A 12,314-nucleotide genomic window follows, 5' to 3' on the forward strand; every position below is an offset into this window, starting at 1 on the left:
AACCTTTGGATAAATGGGTTGCAATCCGGTTTTAATGTATATTACTAGATGATTCGTCTTCAGCCGGGAAAAGAGTAGAGAAAAAATATTACTTATCTGATCACTAAATGAAAATTGCGAAGGTTTGAAAAGACGAGCAAAATTATGAAAATTTGACGGTTTCTTCCAAGTTGCAAATTGATCTTGTGTTAAATCTGATTTTGTATTACTGACGCATAACGACAAAGTTCTCTGGAATTAATAACTAAACCAATAGATTATTAATAGTAATCTCAACCGACTTAACTATTCAGACGAGGTTCAGTTGAAGAAGTTAACATTTTAGATCCGATAGCTATAAAATGCATTTAGCGTTACCGCTCGTTTGATCTACAGTTGATAGCGTCTTTGAATAATAATTCCATTTACGGTTTCGATTATGAATTCCTTAAAACGATTATCAATATTCAAAATTTTCTTGACGCTAGGTGAAAGTATATAGATCAAGATTACTGCGACTTCGAAGACATTGGTACCCGCCAATGGCAGGTAAGGAATTCGTGTTAAACTACGAATGTGAAGGGGTCTAATCCGGTAACTGATTCTTTTTTTAAAAAGAGATTAATTTAGTTATAAGATTCATGTGTTGGGTGTACTAAGTACAGTAAGTCGGACTTGCGAGCATATGTGGTTCCTAAAACCTAAAATACCACAAACTCTCCCGTTATTTCTTAAGGTTGAAATTTGTACTTCGTTTCGGCATAATCCAGCTATTCTACCCTCTTCCCCAAATATTACATGAGTAAAAACACAGTGAACTTTTTCTGTCCGCGATCATAAAGCTGCATGAGAAGACAACGAAAATAAAAAAAAATTCTCGTGCTCCAATTTGAGACTAGATAGTGTGCTCACTGCGATGCCATACGCCATTTTTGGTCGATACATGTTATGTCTGATCTTTTTGTATAAAATGAGAGACGGTTCGGCTCGTAATTGCACAAATAGTTCCGAAAAATATAGACCATATTCCAAAAAATAAAAGAAATCCATGAACAAAGAAGGAAAATACGAATGCAAAATGGTTGAAATGATAGTTGCAAACTTGCTACTTGGTGAGAATGAAAACAGTAACGCTATGAATGGTTATGCAGAATATTCAGATATTGTAGGTCTAATTGTTATTTTTTTTTTAAATAAAATTGTTCTGTGTGCACTTTTTGTTTCAGTTTGACAGACAAATATATCAAGCAAGTAGCTTAATCTTACGTTACTACCAAGTTGGAAAGGACATGATATTTTTAAAAGTTGCTTCAATGTAGAAATGATTATTAGTAAATTCATTGTTATTGAGAGGATGGCTGGAAAGTCATGAAAAGAGGAAAAACAAATGTAGTTACGAATCCTATCTATTCAGTAAAAAAAAAATTGTTTAAACAACCATTCTTGAAAAGCATGAATGCTTTCTTCTAACTGAATATGGATGATGATTAATAAAACAAAATGTATTGTGTAAAAGTTTACGTATTGTTCCTCTTCTATTTAAACTGTAAAATACATTTTCATTTCTGAAATAAAATGTTCTTTTCTAATTTCAGATTTGAAGTAATTTTAATGAATAAATAGAAATAAGTTGTAATTACTATTTATTTACTGTACAATAAAATAATGGATAGAACATTCTCGTAGTAATCCTATGGTCCGAAAGACCAAAATGGTCGGCGATCATGTTTTAGAACATCTCGTTCGTGATTAGCGTGTGTGTGTATATACTGCGCATTTATATATATACAGTAATTGTGAATTGGTCACTCGTTATATCGAGTGTTTCGCTTCGTAAGTAGAATGATCGCCTTTTGAAGCTCTAAACTCGACCTATCAGTTGTGTAACCACCACTACAAACACCGCGGCTGTGGTAATGCAATCCGTAGTGTATTGATCACGCGACAGGTAGCTTTACCTCGATCTTCAAGCGATGCTAGGTAAGCAGGAATACAGGAATAGGGATGTATTAGGAAACCCGTACACCCAGCAGCTATGGTAATAATTTAACAAATTCAAACACATTTAAATCGAACTTACTCTTACGTATTCGTGTTATATCCGTAAAATATTTGCACACGCACAGTAAAAGTAGAAAAAGAAATTTTTTTGAGTAGTTCCATACTCGAAATTTATTTTATTTGCATTGAGTTTTAATTAAACATTACTCGTCTGGAGAGGTGTACTCGCGGAAATTAGAGCTAAAGCGCGGGCCATCTGCCAGCCATAAATATGAACTGCTACAATGAATACAGTAGAGCGTCGATTATCCGAAAGAATTCCAGTCGGCAAATTTAAATTTTCTCAGGTGCTGTAGCGCTGCAATCTTGGGCTACTCAAATATTTTACGTTTTTGATACTAAATTAACTTCTGAAGTATAATTTTTTATTGTTTTTATATTTTTCAATATATTTATTTTGTTTGTACAAAAAAAAAAAAAATTTTAACGATACAATAGTCTTCGTTAGGCTTAACATCGACGAAAATTCAACGCGAAGAGACACGCAACGGAGAAAAATTTCAACATGGGATAGGTTAATATATTTGTTCGTACATAATCAGTTATCCGAAATATCGTTTTTTTCCTCCGAACAATCCCAGTCCCCAATTGATTCGGATAATCGACGCTATACTGTACTATAAAATGGCATTAATCAGGATTGTATTCACTTCTAAGTTTGCGGTTTTCTTTGTGACAAGATCATAAAAGCGAGGAATTTAGGTATGAAATATATTTCGAAATTAGGAATATCAAATACTTTGATACCCGAAGTACGATTACATAATTCCGAATACTTTATGCAGTAAGTAGATCTATTTGACATTAATATTTAAATCAGATACAGTATCGTGTTCGATCAAGTCCCGACGGATCGACAGAATGGCTGAGCAGTTAAGGTAAGCGCACATTTTGATCAGACTGAATCACATCACTGTGTGCACGCCTGGTCGCATTTCAGTGGCGGCTCGAGCAGAATTTAAAGCAAAAGAATGAGTTGTTTTTATTTTTGTTTTTCTTTCCGTCCTGTGGGCACTAAGAGGGGCCTCTTTTAGCAAGCCAATTATGGGTTCGGCCAGGACCACAATGGGGCGGCTGGGTGATGAGGGATGGGACCCGTTTATTAATTTTAGTAATAAAATTATACGTTTCACATTCGGATGACCGAAACGGCATCATCCTACTGCTCTGCTGATCGAACTTCGATCCGCAGAGCAGTACAATCTTGCGTTCCATAATCTATGATCGAGCCAGGAGAGCAATCACGGGGATTTTTTATATCGGGATTTGTTGGGTTTCGTCTTTCACTACCGGATCGCTCCCTTTGTGTGCCTCGCCGAACTCTCGATGCGTATGCTTTCTATTTTTAACTTACCACCTTGTGCGCGCTAACAAAGTCTGTTTTTAGGAAGCCCATTATAGAATCAGCTAGATGGTGGACACTGGGCCCGACATATCCGGACGGACCACCACCAAAAATTTCTGGGGTGTTTTAGATCTGGATTCGATCCCGAGTCTCCCAGAATTCCAATCGGCTATCCGGCTGTCGATGGGTTTGATTTTAAAAAGGCTCCTTCAGTCAAAGAAGGCCAAAATGAAAAAAGTTATATATAATAATAGTTTTAAAATGCTAATTTTTAATATCAAATTTAATAAACCTAGGATGTGCGCTATTTTAATAATTTTCAGACAACTCACTGATAATGTTAAATTGCAATTGCCACTAACATTATCAGTAAGTTGTCTGAAAATTATTACAATAACCAGATTTTATTCTATACACACATACACTGGCCAAAACAATTAGAGGAACATGTGTCTTTGACAAAAGTTTGCAAGTCAAATGTATGATATATTGCCGAAACGTTAAAAATTCAACTGGAGTACACTGATCATCATATTCGTGAATAATAGGGCCGAGTAATCTTTCATGAACATCGAATTCTCTTTGAGGCCGGATGGCCGAGTGGTCAAGGTGGCAGCCTATCGCTCTGGGGGACCCGGGATCGAATCCACACAGGTCGAAAAATTCCTGGGAATTTTTCGAGGATGGTCCGCTTGGATATGTCAGGCCCCGTCCCTCACCACCTGGCCACACCATTGTGGCCTAGCCGTACCCATAATGGGCTTGCTAGAAAGGCCTCCTTAGTGCCCACAGGATGGAAAGAAAAAAGAGACACAGACACTATACAAATGAGGCGAGTGCAGAGATCTCCCGTTTCAAATTTTGGTACGTAAATTTTCGATCATGAATAATCGAATTCCCGAATACTGCCTCCAGATGTAGTGAATTTCTATATATTTTATTTAACACTAGCTTACCCGTCGCGCATTGCTGCGATCTCAGAAGAAAGGGAATTCAAGCAAACTCGTTATGATAAAATTCAATTTACATTTTATCATTTTTATTGAAACTTATTATTATTATTCATTTTCATCGGGAAAACATTTCAAAGTGTCGTTTCAATTCTATTTATTTATTGGAGTGTTTGTGGATACACGATATTTTTTGTTTTTCNACACCAGTTTGAACATCCCTTTACGGTACTGTTGCTTGTCAAGTTGCTTGAAGTAGTCCAGAACGGTATCTTTTCAATTCCTCCTGATCCGCAAAGCGTTTCCCCGCCAAAAATTTCTTTAAAGGCCCGAATAAGTGAAAATTCGAGGGGCTAAATCTGGACTATATTCCACACGTCAAATCAAATCAAATTGTGGTTAGCGCAGCGGAATTGGAAGGTCCTGTAACAACCTCCCTATAGTCCAAATTTAGCTTCTCGGATTTTCATTTATTCGGGCCTTTAAAGAAATTTTTGGCGGGGAAACGCTTTGCGGATCAGGAGGAATTGAAAAGATACCGTTCTGGACTACTTCAAGCAACTTGACAAGCAACAGTACCGTAAAGGGATGTTCAAACTGGTGTCACGCTGGGATAAATGTCTCAACGTTTACGGCGATTATGTCGAGAAATAAACAAACGTATGTAGCTTTTGTTGAATGTATTAAATGTTTGCTTTAATTGTAAATATTAGTGTAATTTTAGCTTGTATCTTTAATATCGGACTTCCCCCGTAAGAAAGGAATGTCGTTCGTGAAATTAAATAATTTAAGATTGTGGATCTAATGACTAAAATACTTCTCAAAACCGTTTAAAATATCTACGAGTTCCGGAAATCAGACTACTCCGGATTTATTTTCATATCCGGAAATAATTGCAGATAGATTACTTCTCGGAAGGATGCGGTTGAGTAAGGTTGAGTAACAGAAAATAAAATAAATGAACGTAATTAGTACTAAAAATAATTATTTTTCGTTTTAAATATAATAGAAAATCTCTTTAAAATATTAATGTTACAATTTAAAAAATATAAGTAATTTTGAATTGCAAGAAATAAACAAATAGCTAAGGATGTATTTATTTATTAAAAAGTCTCAGAATTCGATTTTTCAATAAAAATTAAATAAATCACTTTAAAGTAAGTACCTCTAATATCTCTAATTCAAAGTACTTTTATGTCAGGGGCCAGGTCAAATGATTTTAGATTTATTGTTTAGTCTCTTCTATCAGTGAAAACTTTGATATGTAAAGAAAATATACAATTGGAAACTTATTTTAAAAAATATTTTATGCCTTTGAAAATTCGTTCGATAATCTTTTATTTATTTAATTTTTTTAAGTTTATAATAATTAAATGTTAAAGGCTAGATGGCCGAGCGGTCAAGGCCGAGGCTACCACTCTGGGGACCAGAGACGGGTCCGTGTGGATATGTCGGGCCCCGTCTCTCACCACCCAGCCGTCTCATTGTGGGCCTGGCGCGAATCCATAATGGACCTGCTAAAAGAGACCCTCTTAGTGCCCACAGAACGGAAAGTTTGTTTGTTTGTTAAGTTATGGCAACGCAACACTTGGGCAATCTGCTTAGGGGATGCCTTCCGGGAGGTATTTTTAAGGAAAACTGGCCCCTATTTAAGCGTTACAGACGTGAAGAAAACCCGGAAAACTCCATGTGGCCAGTCCGTCCGAGCGAGGCTCGGACCCACGACCGAACTCCCAGTATTCAAGCTAAGAAAAACCGCTTGGCGACTGGTGGGCCCAGGACGGAAAGAGTTAAAAAAAAAAAAAAAAATTACTCTTGGTTAGTCGGAACAGAATCTGAACGGGTCGAACAACCCCAGGAATTTTTCAGGGGTAGTCCGTTCCTATTAATCAGGCTATATCCCTCATCATCTGGTTGCCCCATCGTTAATCTGGCAGAACGTGATTGTGCTTAAAAAAAGCCCTCTTAGTGTCCACAGGGTGGAAAGAGTTTGTAGTTTGGAATTTCAGGACAAACCATCTCTCTATAATGTAAGTAATCTATCCGCATTAATGAGATTTTAATTCAAAATGTTCACTACCGTAACTAGCTTTTTATATGTCCTGTATGGAATCTAGTTACGGATGAGTCGACATATTGAATTAAAATCTCATTAATACAGATAAATTGCTTACATTATTTACAGATTTTATTTTTCACTCATTTTTTGGAAAAAATAGAAAATATCATTAAAAAAACAATCGACCATTTCTTTAACAAAAACTTTACGGAATGTGCCCCTACAGTTGCAAAATTTAAAAGTAAAATATAATAATAATCATTTTTTGATACTCCATTTCAGAGTCCACTCTTAGTCCTGAGCCTTGTGCCTGTGCACCCGTTGCACCTATCTAGCTACGGCACCCAATACGTCATCCGGATGAAATACAAAATGAAAAATATGAAAATGCTAACTTCCGAATATTCATTGACTCTACATGATTAATTTATATGGCTGAGATTCGATAGACTGGACAGTACATATTTAGTTAAACAATTGTAAAAAAAAAAAAAAAAGTAGTATAGGAGAGTGGATAATGTTTCTTTGTTGTTTGTTTATGATAATGCGATATTCCGAGGAAGGATTTTCCATGGAAAGCTAGCCCATATTATGTGTTACACACGTGAAGAAAACCAGAAAACGACACGTGGTCAGTACATTGGCTAGGCACGAATCAGTATTAAGTGGTTTTGTGAAGTCGCCGATCAGCGCGTAAAAGCAGAATATCCAAACCGTTCCGATTCGTATGTGGGAGCGTTGGGCACAGTGACAACTTTCCAGTTACATAAATTTCATCCCGATTTATTGTAACTTAAAAATATAGCTTACAATAACAATATTTTCCGATCTGTCGGCGGGGACTAAATCTTCAGATTTCCTTTTCTAACTGAGAGCGAAAGTCTTTTTTTTATTTTTATTTTAACTCTTTCCACCCTGTGGGCACTAAGAGGGCCTCCTTCTGCAAGCCCATTATGGGTTCGGCCAGGCCCACAATGGGGCTGCCGGGTGGTGAAGGACGGGGCCCGACATATCCGAACGGACCACCACCCGAAAAATTCCTGGGGATTTTTCGACTCGTTCGGATTCGAACCCGGGTCCCCCAGAGCGGTAGGCTGCCACCTTGACCGCTCGACCATCCGCCCTCGAAAAGCGAAAGTCCTAAGAGAAAGGACCCTCGATGTTCCTTTGGGAGTCGACGGTTCCGGGGCATAGTTGTAGGAAATTCGAAGAGACGTTTGGTCTTGTTTTTAGTTGAGGATGAAGTTAATTCATCCAAGGAAGGTGTGGCATAATAGGAAGCAATGGAGAAAAGCTCCCGTGTCTTTGAAATTCTGATTTTTATAATTTTTTCGGGTCCTCCCAGTTTTATCGACTCAGCCACTTGTAGGCTCAAGTGAATAATAACTTCCCACAAAATGAAATTTATTCATTTAATTTTTTTGATTTAACGCTGTTAAAACTTCCAACGGTAACGACTTTTGTTCCTCTTAAACATTTTGTCATAAATGTTACAGTAATCTAATAATAGAAAAATAAAAATTAAATATAACAAATCACCAATTTACAAAATATTCAGTTTTTAAATTTAAAAGTTTCTTATCTTTACTAATTGTTTTTATGAAATGTTTTAATCGCTTTTCAAATATTTATGAATTTATTACATCTCGTTGCAATTTAACAATACTGTACTTTACTTTAAATATTTAATTTATAAACCAATTAAGTAAATATTTTGTTCGAAATTTTTCTTCGCAATGTTTAATTTACAAATTAAGTTTATACTGTATACAAACTTTCAATTTAGTAAACATACGGTGCGATGCGAGAAATATTTGTCTTAAATAGTGGCTTTTTTTTTAATCATTTTTATTTTATATTTTCTATTGTTCATCTCATTTTAATTCTATCTTATAAGATTAAAATTGACAATCTTATCTTATCGCTTTGTTTGACGCCAGGATAAAATAATAATAAAAATAAAAAAAAATTCTATTTAATTTCCTTTCGAGATTCATTTATCGAGAGGGCGTTGTTTTCCAAAAAGCTATTCAGTAAATAAATATGGCTTCCTGGCCAGTGTTTGGTGTTCTCGGATGGTGCAAAAATTAAGAAAAATAAAATTAAAAAACAAAAATCTTGCGGAAGTTAAATTTCCTGCGTGTGAGTTTAACAAAATTATAATTCAATATTTTATTAATCTTTTAAATATAAGTATATTATGTAGTATCCGAGTATATTTAATTTTTAATACTTGTTTATTGCATTATTAGTTATTATTAAAAAATAAAAATGGAGTTAGCTTCATTTCACGTATATTATCTGCTGCTTTCGTCAAATAAACGCATTATATGTAAACAAATCTGATCCAATATTATAAACACGAGATTGAAATTGATTAAAAAAAAGTGCATGTGTTGCACTGTTTTTAATCAATTTCAATGTTTTTAACCAATAAAAAACATTAAAATGCATATAAATATTAAATATTTTTCGTTCAGATAATTGAATTTTGCGTATAGAAAGTTTAACTTGGTTCGCCAAAGATTGTTTTATTATTATTATTGTCATCATCATCATCATCATCACCGTCNGCCGAAACGTTAAAAATTCAACTGGAGTACACTGATCATCATATTCGTGAATAATAGGGCCGAGTAATCTTTCATGAACATCGAATTCTCTTTGAGGCGCTTGACCGCTCGGCCATCCGGCCGAGCGGTCAAGGTGGCAGCCTACCGCTCTGGGGGACCCGGGATCGAATCCACACAGGTTGAAAAATCCCCAGGAATTTTTCGAGGATGGTCCGCTTGGATATGTCAGGTCCGTCCCTCACCACCTGGCCACACCATTGTGGCCTAGTCGTACCCATAATGGGCTTGCTAAAAAGGCCTCCTTAGTGCCCACAGGATGGAAAGAAAAAAAAGAGAGACAGACACTATACAAATGAGGCGCGTGCAGTGATCTCCCGTTTCAAATTTTGGTGCGTAAATTTTCGATCATGAATTCCAGAATACTGACTCTAGATGTAGTGAATTTCTACATATTTTATTTAACATTTCACATTCAGGATCATTAGCGAAGTTTAAAACTTCGGCCTCAACCTCGCTATTACACACACACACACACACATACATTCATTTTTATATATATAGATTTGACATTCAGGATCATTAGCGAAGTTTAAAACTTCGGCCTCAACCTCGCTATTCATCGTGAATGATTTTCTATACAACCATCTCTTACCTTTTTGTTTTCACCAGTTATTTTTCCTACCAAAATTCCGAAATAATGTACGAGGGAAGTCCGATATTAAAAGTACTGTACAGGCCAAAATTACACTAACATTTAGAATTAAAAAAGTATTTAATACATTCCATAAAAACTACATACTTTTGTTTATTTCTCGACATAATCGCCGTAAACGTTGAGACATTTATCCCAGCGTGACACTAGTTTGAACATCCCTTTACGTTACTGGTGCTGTTGCTTGAAGTAGTCCAGAACGGTATCTTTTCAATTCCTCCTGATCCGCAAAGCGTTTCCCCGCCAAAAATTTCTTTAAAGGCCCGAATAAGTGAAAATTCGAGGGGCTAAATCTGGACTATATTCCACACGTCAAATCAAATCAAATTGTGGTTAGCGCAGCGGAATTTGGAAGGTCCTGCAACAACCTCCGTATAGTCCAGATTTAGCCTCTCGGATTTTCACTTATTCGGGCCTTTAAATAAATTTTTGGCGGGGAAACGCTCTGCGGATCAGGAGGAATTGAAAAGATACCGTTCTGGACTACTTCAAGCAACTTGACAAGCAACAGTACCGTAAAGGGATGTTCAAACTGGTGTCACGCTGGGATAAATGTCTCAACGTTTACGGCGATTATGTCGAGAAATAAACAAACGTATGTAGCTTTTGTTGAATGTATTAAATGTTTGCTTTAATTGTAAATATTAGTGTAATTTTAGCTTGTATCTTTAATATCGGACTTCCCCCGTAAGAAAGGAATGTCGTTCGTGAAATTAAATAATTTAAGATTGTGGATCTAATGACTAAAATACTTCTCAAAACCGTTTAAAATATCTACGAGTTCCGGAAATCAGACTACTCCGGATTTATTTTCATATCCGGAAATGATTGCAGATAGATTACTTCTCGGAAGGATGCGGTTGAGTAAGGTTGAGTAACAGAAAATAAAATAAATGAACGTAATTAGTACTAAAAATAATTATTTTTCGTTTTAAATATAATAGAAAATCTCTTTAAAATATTAATGTTACAATTTAAAAAATATAAGTAATTTTGAATTGCAAGAAATAAACAAATAGCTAAGGATGTATTTATTTATTAAAAAGTCTCAGAATTCGATTTTTCAATAAAAATTAAATAAATCACTTTAAAGTAAGTACCTCTAATATCTCTAATTCAAAGTACTTTTATGTCAGGGGCCAGGTCAAATGATTTTAGATTTATTGTTTAGTCTCTTCTATCAGTGAAAACTTTGATATGTAAAGAAAATATACAATTGGAAACTTATTTTAAAAAATATTTTATGCCTTTGAAAATTCGTTCGATAATCTTTTATTTATTTAATTTTTTTAAGTTTATAATAATTAAATGTTAAAGGCTAGATGGCCGAGCGGTCAAGGCCGAGGCTACCACTCTGGGGACCAGAGACGGGTCCGTGTGGATATGTCGGGCCCCGTCTCTCACCACCCAGCCGTCTCATTGTGGGCCTGGCGCGAATCCATAATGGACCTGCTAAAAGAGACCATCTTAGTGCCCACAGAACGGAAAGTTTGTTTGTTTGTTAAGTTATGGCAACGCAACACTTGGGCAATCTGCTTAGGGGATGCCTTCCGGGAGGTATTTTTAAGGAAAACTGGCCCCTATTTAAGCGTTACAGACGTGAAGAAAACCCGGAAAACTCCATGTGGCCAGTCCGTCCGAGCGAGGCTCGGACCCACGACCGAACTCCCAGTATTCAAGCTAAGAAAAACCGCTTGGCGACTGGTGGGCCCAGGACGGAAAGAGTTAAAAAAAAAAAAAAAAAATTACTCTTGGTTAGTCGGAACAGAATCTGAACGGGTCGAACAACCCCAGGAATTTTTCAGGGGTAGTCCGTTCCTATTAATCAGGCTATATCCCTCATCATCTGGTTGCCCCATCGTTAATCTGGCAGAACGTGATTGTGCTTAAAAAAAGCCCTCTTAGTGTCCACAGGGTGGAAAGAGTTTGTAGTTTGGAATTTCAGGACAAACCATCTCTCTATAATGTAAGTAATCTATCCGCATTAATGAGATTTTAATTCAAAATGTTCACTACCGTAACTAGCTTTTTATATGCCCTGTATGGAATCTAGTTACGGATGAGTCGACATATTGAATTAAAATCTCGTTAATACAGATAAATTGCTTACATTATTTACAGATTTTATTTTTGACTCATTTTTTGGAAAAAATAGAAAAAATCATTAAAAAAGTAATCGACCATTTCTTTAACAAAAACTTTACGGAATGTACCCCTACAGTTGCAAAATTTAAAAGTAAAATATAATAATAATCATTTTTTGATACTCCATTTCAGAGTCCACTCTTAGTCCTGAGCCTTGTGCCTGTGCACCCGTTGCACCTATCTAGCTACGGCACCCAATACGTCATCCGGATGAAATACAAAATGAAAAATATGAAAATGCTAACTTCCGAATATTCATTGACTCTACATGATTAATTTATATGGCTGAGATTCGATAGACTGGACAGTACATATTTAGTTAAACAATTGTAAAAAAAAAAAAAAAAGTAGTATAGGAGAGTGGATAATGTTTCTTTGTTGTTTGTTTATGATAATGCGATATTCCGAGGAAGGATTTTCCATGGAAAGCTAGCCCATATTATGTGTTACACACGTGAAGAAAACCGGAAAACGACACGTGGTCAGTACA

The sequence above is a fragment of the Centruroides sculpturatus genome, unplaced genomic scaffold, assembly GCF_000671375.1.
Source record: "Centruroides sculpturatus isolate CEXI.00-Female unplaced genomic scaffold, Cexi_2.0 scaffold222, whole genome shotgun sequence".
In the NCBI taxonomy this organism is placed as follows: domain Eukaryota; kingdom Metazoa; phylum Arthropoda; class Arachnida; order Scorpiones; family Buthidae; genus Centruroides; species Centruroides sculpturatus.